The 9,662-nt window shown below is 39.8% G+C and overlaps 1 pseudogene; it reads left to right on the forward strand.

The window, feature by feature from the left end:
• The first annotated feature begins 974 nt into the window (after positions 1-974).
• LOC118796417 lies at positions 975-9,263 on the forward strand (annotated as a pseudogene).
• Positions 9,264-9,662: the final 399 nt, after the last annotated feature.

Below are 9,662 nucleotides of genomic sequence, written 5' to 3' on the forward strand. Positions count from 1 at the left end.
TGAAAAATAATGTCAGCCCTATGTTGGAGACAATGCAGAAATTTGCTGTGAATCCATAACTGGATTACTCGACAACGCTTTGTCGCACAGAGAAACGACTAGTATCATCGGAAAGGGTAAATTCTGCTGTTTATTTTGTTATGGGGTGCATTGTGAAGCGATAGCAACTGTTGTCAAATGATTGTAATCACTACTTTGCTTGGAAATTGGGTTCCTTTTCCAGCTGTTGAATTATTTTGCAAATGAGTGAATTCTAGTGGTCAATAACAGTTATTAATTTGAAGACTCACTTCTATAGAATCAAATATCCTGATTCAGGAAAGCCTGGATTTCCACATAACTAGATTATATGGTTATTAAACAAGTAATTCGCCACACCAAAAATTTCAAAAATGTCCCACAAACTCTGGCTGTACAACATCAAAGAATGATTGCATACCACCTGGACTCTTCTTCATTTTTGAATCCATCAATCCAAATGGACAATTGGTTTCCACTCTCCCTGAGTGTTCAGGACTTTATGAAACAGACATATGATAACCAAAATTGTGTCCTTACTACCTCATCTGTCTGCATTGATGGCATCAAGTACACTCCAGATATGGTGGTTTCTGTTGGCACTTGCTCAGGTCTTCCTGAATTCAAACAAATTGAGAAAATAATTGTCATTGACACTGATGTTTTGTTTGTTTGCAAACAGCAGACAGCATGGTACGTACAGCATCTACGCTCTTATGAACTGTGCAGTCATGTCCCATCTACATCAGTCATCAAGCTTACTGATATGTATGACCCTTTCCCTCTGTCTGCTTACAGAATTAGAGGCAGAATGTTTGTTACCCTTAAACATTACATCTTGTGCTAAATGGAATATTAAGTTTGGATCTGTAGTGGACTACTCTGTTACCTTAACTTGGAGGTTACATTGAGTAACTGAGTCCTTCAAATTCTTTTTTTCAGACTCACAGAACATAATGGAGACACATGACATACGGAAAATTACGCTCCCTGAGAAACCAGACACATTGGACTCACTGGTACAACAACTTGAGGAAAAGTTGTGGCTTCAGTACAAGTTTTCTCTTCAGTACGAGGACCCTGATTTTAACAATGCCCTTGTCAACCTTACTGACATTGCTGACTTACCTGAGAAACCTACCCTGAAGGTTATCTCCATTGTGACAACTCCCACACCAAGTACAGCAGATACAGAAATTGTGTCTGTGTCCTCTGAAGATCGATTACCACTTGCTCGACAGTCTCCATGGTCAGACACATTTGAGATTCCAAATTTCCCCGTGGACATAGAGCACAGACTACGTCAGGGTAACCTAATATACATGCGAGATCAAAGATACTTAGAAGTGTCCAGGAATATGAAGCATGAGATTCTACAAAAACTTGCTGAGACAATGTACAGCTTCAAAGCATATCCCAAAGATGAAGACTTCAATGATGTTGCATCTGCACTCATTAAGAAGCACCTATGTCTCACTGAATCAGGCTCTCCCAATGGCTGGAATGACTGGAAAAACAGCCTGAAGTTCAAAATGGATAACTATCGTACCAAACTTTGTTGAGCTGGATGTACAGATGTAGCCATAAATGCAGGAAACCAAGAGCCTTTGAAAAGTGTCAAAAGCCCCAAACATTTTGAAATAAATTTTCTGCCCAATTTTCCTGACAGGGAAGATGAGAAAAGCTTGGAATATAAACGAAAGGAGCTTGTAGATGAGATGAAAAAACGTCGGCCAAGTGTTACTCTGATATCCCAGATGATGGACTGTACTTTCACATTGAGAAGAAAGGAGTTAGTACACTCTGAGCCTCCAGTGAGCGAGACATTAGAGAGGTGGCACCACCTTGGTGGCAAACGGTTTCCTGATATTTTTCATGTCAACGTTTAGTCTTGTAAGAAGCTGACTTTTTTGAGTATACATTACTATCTGAATGACAATCGATGTAGTTGTCAAAACTTACATGTTTTAGTTGCTTGAACTGATTTTAGTAGTTAAGCCAATTTGCAATTTTGAGTTAATGTTAACAAACAATACTTAGTATTACTGGAATTATACAAGTAGTCTGTAGTAGCAGTTTCAAGCTTTAACCACTTAAAAGTAATCAGTTACTTTACTTAGAAATTTTGAGGCAATTGGTTTCTTCACTTTTTCTAAGTAAAGTCAACTTATTAGAATTTACAGTGTGTTCACTGCAGTCTAGATGCCTCAGGTGTCTTCATGAAGTAATAAAATCTATTTCATTTGGAATCTTCTTTGGTTTTCTTCTCTAAGGAAACTTACCTTGCATATTCAGTCTGCACCTTATATTGCACTTTGCTTGAGCAATTTCAACAGTTGTCCAGACATATTGCCTTTATGCATGTAGATTTGATCATTTACATGCACACAGTTTAAGCAATTTCTGATGAAAGAAAAATACATTAAAAAACATAACCTACTGAATCATATACAAATAGCACTGGACACATTTTAGCATAGTTACTGTATTAAGAAATTGCAATAACTTGGATGAATCATCAGACAAGCAGCCAGATGCATTCAAATGCATATTTAGATTCTACCCATTAGGGTTAATACTGTTAATACAGTAACTATGGTGAAATGAGTGCTATCTGTATATGACGCAACAGGTTATGTTTTCTCAATTGAATTGAGCAAGAAATAAACATATTTTTATCAGCATTTGCTTAACCCAGAGTCTGTGTAAATGATCAAACCTGCAAAGTAAAAGGACACATGACTGAACAACCATTTAACTTGCCCCAACAAGGGAGTTTGAATGGTAATCCTCCTTAGAGCATAAAGCCAAAGAGGAGTCCAAATGAATTAGCTTTCATTACTTCATGAGGACACCTGAGGCATCTAGACTGCAGTGACCGTGGCTGTCAAGTTGAGCAGCGCTATGGCTCATTATTAATTGATCTGGACTATTTATTAAAGAACCTCCTCATCATGTGAGCTGCCTGTGTAGATCCTAATTGCCAGTACATGCTGCTCACATGTTAATATATGTTGGTAATATCACATGTACTGTATGTGTTAGTAATTAACTACCAGAAGAGGTCTGTAATTATTCTTATATGGATAAAATCCACAGCCAAGTTACATAAGAGTGGCTACAAGTTCCATAAATGTAAAATTTTACCAGCATACTCTACTATATTGCTTTTTTAAAAAATATTCTCTATACATGCTAAAAATGAGCTGAACTCTGTTGATGGAAGTGACATAATGAACAACAATGCATGTTAAATAGTTTCTGTTCTATACTATGTAAAAACATCATTGGCAATGGTTGCTGGATGAACATCAATAACTATTGAACAACCTCTGACTACAAACCTCCCGGTTTATTGGTTGCTGATCCAGCAATAAATGTTTTTAAATTAATATTTGGGTATGTTGGCAGAATATCACGAGAGACAGCACAATGCTGACAAACAATTCTAGTTTGTAATCAGACTCCTCAGCTGTTTACATTCCTTTAACATTCAATAAAATCCCAGTAGTGGTATGAGTCTGTGTTAATGACAAGGAGGACATTCTTTATATGTAGCAAAGTAAGTACGCAGAGCTTAGAATGAATTTGATACTGTGCTTTGCTTGTAAATCTATTTTTACACTTTGGTTGGTTGGTTTAATAAATTTGGTGTTCAGCATTGACTACCAATTTTATTACGTTGAATCCTTGATTTTTTATACAAGGCCATGGTACACAGAGGCCCTTCTCTGTTCAAACTGATATATAAATAAGGTATTTAGCATTGGTTGGTCTCTAATTAGAAAAACTTTGCCTTTGGTCTTGACCCATTGGACCGTGGCCTGGCCCTGTTTCATAGATATGAAGACCTTGGGCTAGTCCACACAACCATCCTGGCTGGTAGGCAGCATATTTATTTTCCAGTTGGCACATCTCAGCATCAGTGTGTGGTTTCAGATTATTTGCATAAAACTGGGCCTCCCAAACTTGGACCCAGGATCCCCTGTGTATGCTGTTTTCTGCTCCAGCCAATGTCTTGATCAATTAAGATTACTGAAGGCATGCGTTTAAGTGCCCCCATGATTTAAACAGAATGTAGATTCCTTGAATTAATCTAAACTGAATGAAGGTTTGGCTCATTGCCAATGGCTTTGTTACTGTACTTCATTTTCCACATGCAGGTGTTTAGTTTCACTCAGTAGGTGTACACACTTTCAGCATTAGAGCTCCAATGTGATTCACTCCTTCAATCATTCAAGAAAATATATCTTTCTTAAGTTTTTTTTTTTTTTTTGCCTAAAGGGACATTAGAGGGAATTAAAGCATTCACTGTCTGAGAACTGATTAGATTGACTGGCAGCTCCTTAAATAAATATTGGAAATTATTTCTATATGTAGTACATACAATATATATTTCTGATGTGTATGTACTATAGATGAGACAAAAATCATACTTAAATTATCATACATAATCTTAAATTAAAACTGGCTAGAGTGTAATTCACATTTTTTCCCAAAAAATATATTTTACTTGCTTTACTCTTGTTCTGTCAATTACTCTCAGCACTGCTATGGAAAGCTTTCCATAGTATGTTTAGTTCCAATCCATTGTTCCTGTTGGCTGGTTTGTTTTTCTGTTATAACTATAATCACAGATATACCATGGGTAAATATAATGAGTGGTCCATTCCACTTCACTCAGAGGCAAGTTAAGATACCAAAGAGAAGTGTGAGAAGTGTTGTAGCAAGCCAGCAAGTAAACCATGTAATGAAATGAACAAAGCCAGGTTATTAGCTTTCTTGTTCACTGGCTAGCTAGTGAATCCAACAGCACCATTTAGATAATGTTCAGAGAGTTACTACAGCAACAGTACCATAACAAGCTAGGCACTACTTTCATTGATAGCTTCATGTCATCAATACAACTTATTAGCAACTAAGGAGGTAACCTTAAGTTCAGGCAATAATGGTTCCAGTTTATATTTATGGCAGCAGTGTATCCATCTGCAAATGGCCTTTTTCAGCATGGTAAAGCACCATGTCACACGTGTGGGATTGTCCAGGAATGGTTTCCAGAATATGATAGTGAATTCAGCCTGCTGTGGTGGACTCCTCACTCGCCAGATATCAATCCAATCAAGCATATGTGTGATGAAATGGATCAAGCTATTCAGAGCTGAGATCCACCACCATATAGGAATCACTGGAGTTCACATGGACTAGCACCTCTGTCTGTTCTGAGGGAAAAAGGGGGACCACCTTGCTATTAGGTAGGTGTACCTTACAATTGACCAATGAGAAGTGGTGAAAGTAACAGTTTAGAGCATAGTCAATCAAAGTCAGCCTTTGATTGAATCACTGATTCTCATGTGAATGGCTGTCTGATTGTCGGTTGAACTTGTAAAAAATATGTACAGCTGTCATTCTCATTCCTCACAGATATCTGACCAGTTTACAGGCCACCTGGCCCTTACAGTGTTTTCGTATCGGAATTTGCCAACTTTTTATCTGACCTGGTTGCCAATACAGAAAAGGCTGTGATAGTAGGCGACTTTAATGTGCATATGGATAATGAACATGACCCATTCAGAACAGCATTTTTGTCCATCATCGAACCCATTGGACTCTATTAAGCTGTGGATAAACCCACACATTACCGCAATCACACTCTAGATTTGGTCTTCACATATGGAGCAGATGTGAAGAAATAGAAATTATGGTAGAAATTATGCCACACAATCCAGTGTTATCCGACCACTATCTCATCTCTTTCAATTTACCGCTAACGTGCTTCACATACTCGGAGCTCAGATCTTCTTCTAGGCACACATTATGTTCTCTTGCAGCCAATGCCTTTATTAACGAGCTCTCTACATCATACAACCTGCACAATGAAATCTTCTCTAGTTTATGTTCAAACCCTTGCTCAACTGAAATTAACCTACTCGCAGACAGTATTCACTCTACTTTGTGTAAAACTCTGGATGCCGTAGCTCCCCTCAAAAGGAAGAAAATCACAGACAAAAAGCTAGCACCTTGGTATAACGACCGTACGTGTGCTCTCAAACAAGCTACGCAAAAACTCGAAAGAAAATGGCGCTCCACCAAATTACAGATTTTTCTCCTGGTGTGGAAGGAAAGTCTCCTAATCCGCAAGCATGCCCTCACAGCTACCAGATCCAAATATTTCTCTACCCTTATTGAGAGAAATAAGGACAATCCTAGGTATCTTTTTAGCACTATCGCCAGATTAACTAAGAGTCCTGCATCAGTTAACCCTAACACACCAGCAATTTATAGTAGCAATGACTTCATGAACTTCTTTGATAGTAAAATCATAAATATAAGTGACACAGTACAAAAATTTTCATCGGCTTCTGCCTCCTGGCCAGTCCTGTCCCAGATTATGTAGGTATGTCTATTAGGCCTGCCTCACGCTTTGACTCTTTTATACCCATTGAATTTAGCGACTTTTCTTCTTTTATCAATTCATCTAATAACTCTACCAGCCAACTTGTCCCCATACCAATTGGCACACCGCTATTAAATCTTATCAATGCCTCCCTTATGTCTGGACACGTACCTCAGCCCTTCAAAGTAGCAGTTATCAAGCCTATTCTGAAAAAGCCCAATCTTGATCCCAATGACCTGTCAAACTATAGGCCCATCTCGAACCTTCCATTCCTCTCAAAAATTCTGGAAAAAGCAGTATCAAAGCAACTCTGTGCATTTTTACACTGTAACAACATTTTGGAAGTTTTTCAGTCTGGGTTTAGACCTCACCACAGTATGGAAATCACTCCTGAAAGTGCTCAATGACCTTCTGCTCTCCTGTGACAATGGCTGTATCTCTCTTCTTGTGCTACTTGACCTAAGTACAGCCTCTGATACCATCGATCATCGTATCCTCCTCGACCGCCTCAAACACCTGGTTGGCATAAGCAGACAGGCCCTATCTTGATTTAGGTCTTATCTGTCAGAACGATATCAGTATGTCTCCATTAACAACGAATTATCCGCTCGTTCCAGAGTAAGATATGGTATACCTCAAGGATCTGTGCTTGGGCCTCTGCTCTTCTCATTATACATGTTGCCTCTTGACGATATCATCCGTAAACATGACATTAATTTCCATTGTTACGCAGATGATACTCAGTTATACATATCAGTCAAACCCGATGTCCCTCTGAATATATCAAACATGGAAGCCTGCCTAACAGATGTAAAGAATTGGATGGCCCAAAACTTTCTCCTCCTTAACTCTGACAAAACCAAAATATTAGTCATAGGCCAAAATTCAATCAGAGAGCCCTTCGTTACCAAAATGCCGGGCTTCTCATCATTCCAAGAGTGGGCAAAACTACTCTAGGTGGTAGAGCCTTTTCCTATCAAGCCCCTCTCCTGTGGAACAGCTTACCCACCGAGATTCGGGGAACAGACTCTCTCTCCACCTTTAAGTCTAGGCTCAAAACATATCTATACAGTAAATCCTTCAGCTGAGGGACATGGCCTGGTGCTGGCATGGATCATAGAGTCTCTGGTGGACTAAGTGGTCATTGCTGTCACTTCATCATGGGCTCTGTGCCGTGATCTGGTGTTGACTGTCTTAGGGTTGCCCTCATGACTATGCCGGTCCCTTGCCTCCCATCCCCTAGGTATGCTGCCATAGTGTTACCTTGCCGGGGTTTTTTCCTTGTTGCACACTGGCACCTTATACAAATACATTGTATAACTTGTCTTTAACTCTATCTGCCCAGTGCCAGCCAGAAGCAGATGGGCTCCCCGTCTGAGCCGGGTTCTGCTCAAGGTTTCTTCCTGATAGGGAGTTTTTCCTTGCCACTGTTGCCTTAGGCTTGCTCTCAGGGGGTCTCAGGCCTGGGAACAATGTAAAGCTGCTTTGTGACAACTTGTGTTGTAAAAAGCACTATACAAATAAAAATGAATTGAATTGAATTGAATTGACCAGATGAATGAAGTATTTGTAATTCCTCTGCTGTGGCTCATTTACATTTACATTTACATTTATTTATTTAGCAGATGCTTTTATCCAAAGCGACTTACAAAAGTGCATACAGTGAGTATAGCGACAGTACGGGGACAGGATGTGTACAGATCCACAATGAGACAGTTCTCAGCTGAGAGCAAGGTCTGTCTCATTTCAACCTTGGAGTGTTACCATATACTTTTTTCATCCTTGTAATGTTCCCCACTCACCAGTCACTTCTTACAGAAGGCTCCAGTTGGAATTTCATGCTCAGTATGAAGACTGACCACCTGAGCAGGAAGTCCTTAAACCCTAATAGGAAGCCCTCATGCCATAACAGAAAATGATCTTGACCAGACTGAAAGGAAACACAATTGCAGTTTACATGTATGTGATAGTGGAAGTCTATTGAATGTGCTATAGAAACCCACATTTCCTTCGTGTTTCAGTTTCCCTTGATATAACACAAGTATAATACAAACTAAACAGACCCTCTATGTCCCTCTATGTATGAGAAAATTTGAATATATTCAATAAGTAATTTTCATACAGTGAATGTGTTATAAGGGCTTGTGCCCTTCTGATGTCAAATCGCTATCAATACTTTTAAAAACGTATACAGTCAAAGCACAAAGCATCTTGGGCTTTCTCCCTCTCTTTCTCTATGAGGACAATACGTTCCAGGACAGATGGCATGCATGCTAACAGAAACCGTTCATTTTTGCCTGGATGTGAGTCATTTATTGATGTGACATTTCAGACAGGTGATACTGAACTTTAGTATAAATTGCAGTAAATTGACTGAATCAATGTGAGAAAACATTTCAATTAGGCCACAATTAACTTCTTCAGAGTTACCATACCTGACAAAAATTAAGAGCAGCTGGTGGAAATAATGACCCCCACCCCCTTGTTCATTCATTCAGTCAGTCAAACATTAAAGACCACTACAGATAAACAGAATAGCATTTTAAGCTTGTTCGTTATGTCGCCGTCGCTGTCATTTCATTACCACTGTACCACAGTACCAATTGCAGGCTCTCTCACAAGTAAGCTTGTTTAAGAGTGACTTTTCCTCAGACTTCGCCACTTCAGCGCCTGAGTGATCAGCATTCAGGAGTGGCTGTGCAAGATGGAGGCAGGAGGTGACTTGCACACTTTGACCCTTTGTGCATTATGCAAAGCTGCTGTCCGTATGCCAGAATTTGGCCTCAGCCGCTACAGCCAGGTGGAAATCGACGTACATCAGCTTCGGTCCCTTAGCTCGTTTATTCGGTGAGCTCTCTGTACTGTAAAAGTGGGGTACCAGACGCCAAGCAGATGGTAAAAGCTGTTGTGCCTGGCGCTGCCAGAGAGACAAGGGGGCTGACAGGTAAAGGAGAGTGTTCCGCGGGACAGGTGCAATCATTAGCTCTCCTCGTTAGATGATAACTGGGTTGATTAGTACCAATGCCAGGGCCATGCAATCAGACACTGGTAACTCGGCAATATTCTGGAGGGCGGCTGCACCGACGCAGATCACTGGCTCAAAAAATTCAAAACACATCGACTGAGTCAGTCCCACTCTCCACAGCTGTGAGAGAAAAAGGATGGTCTCACACTGGATAATGAAGGCCATAAATGTTGCTTCTGTGGATCTCATTTGTTACATTGATGATCACCAACTACAGAATGTTGT

This window comes from Megalops cyprinoides, chromosome 21, assembly GCF_013368585.1.
Source record: "Megalops cyprinoides isolate fMegCyp1 chromosome 21, fMegCyp1.pri, whole genome shotgun sequence".
NCBI lineage: Eukaryota > Metazoa > Chordata > Actinopteri > Elopiformes > Megalopidae > Megalops > Megalops cyprinoides.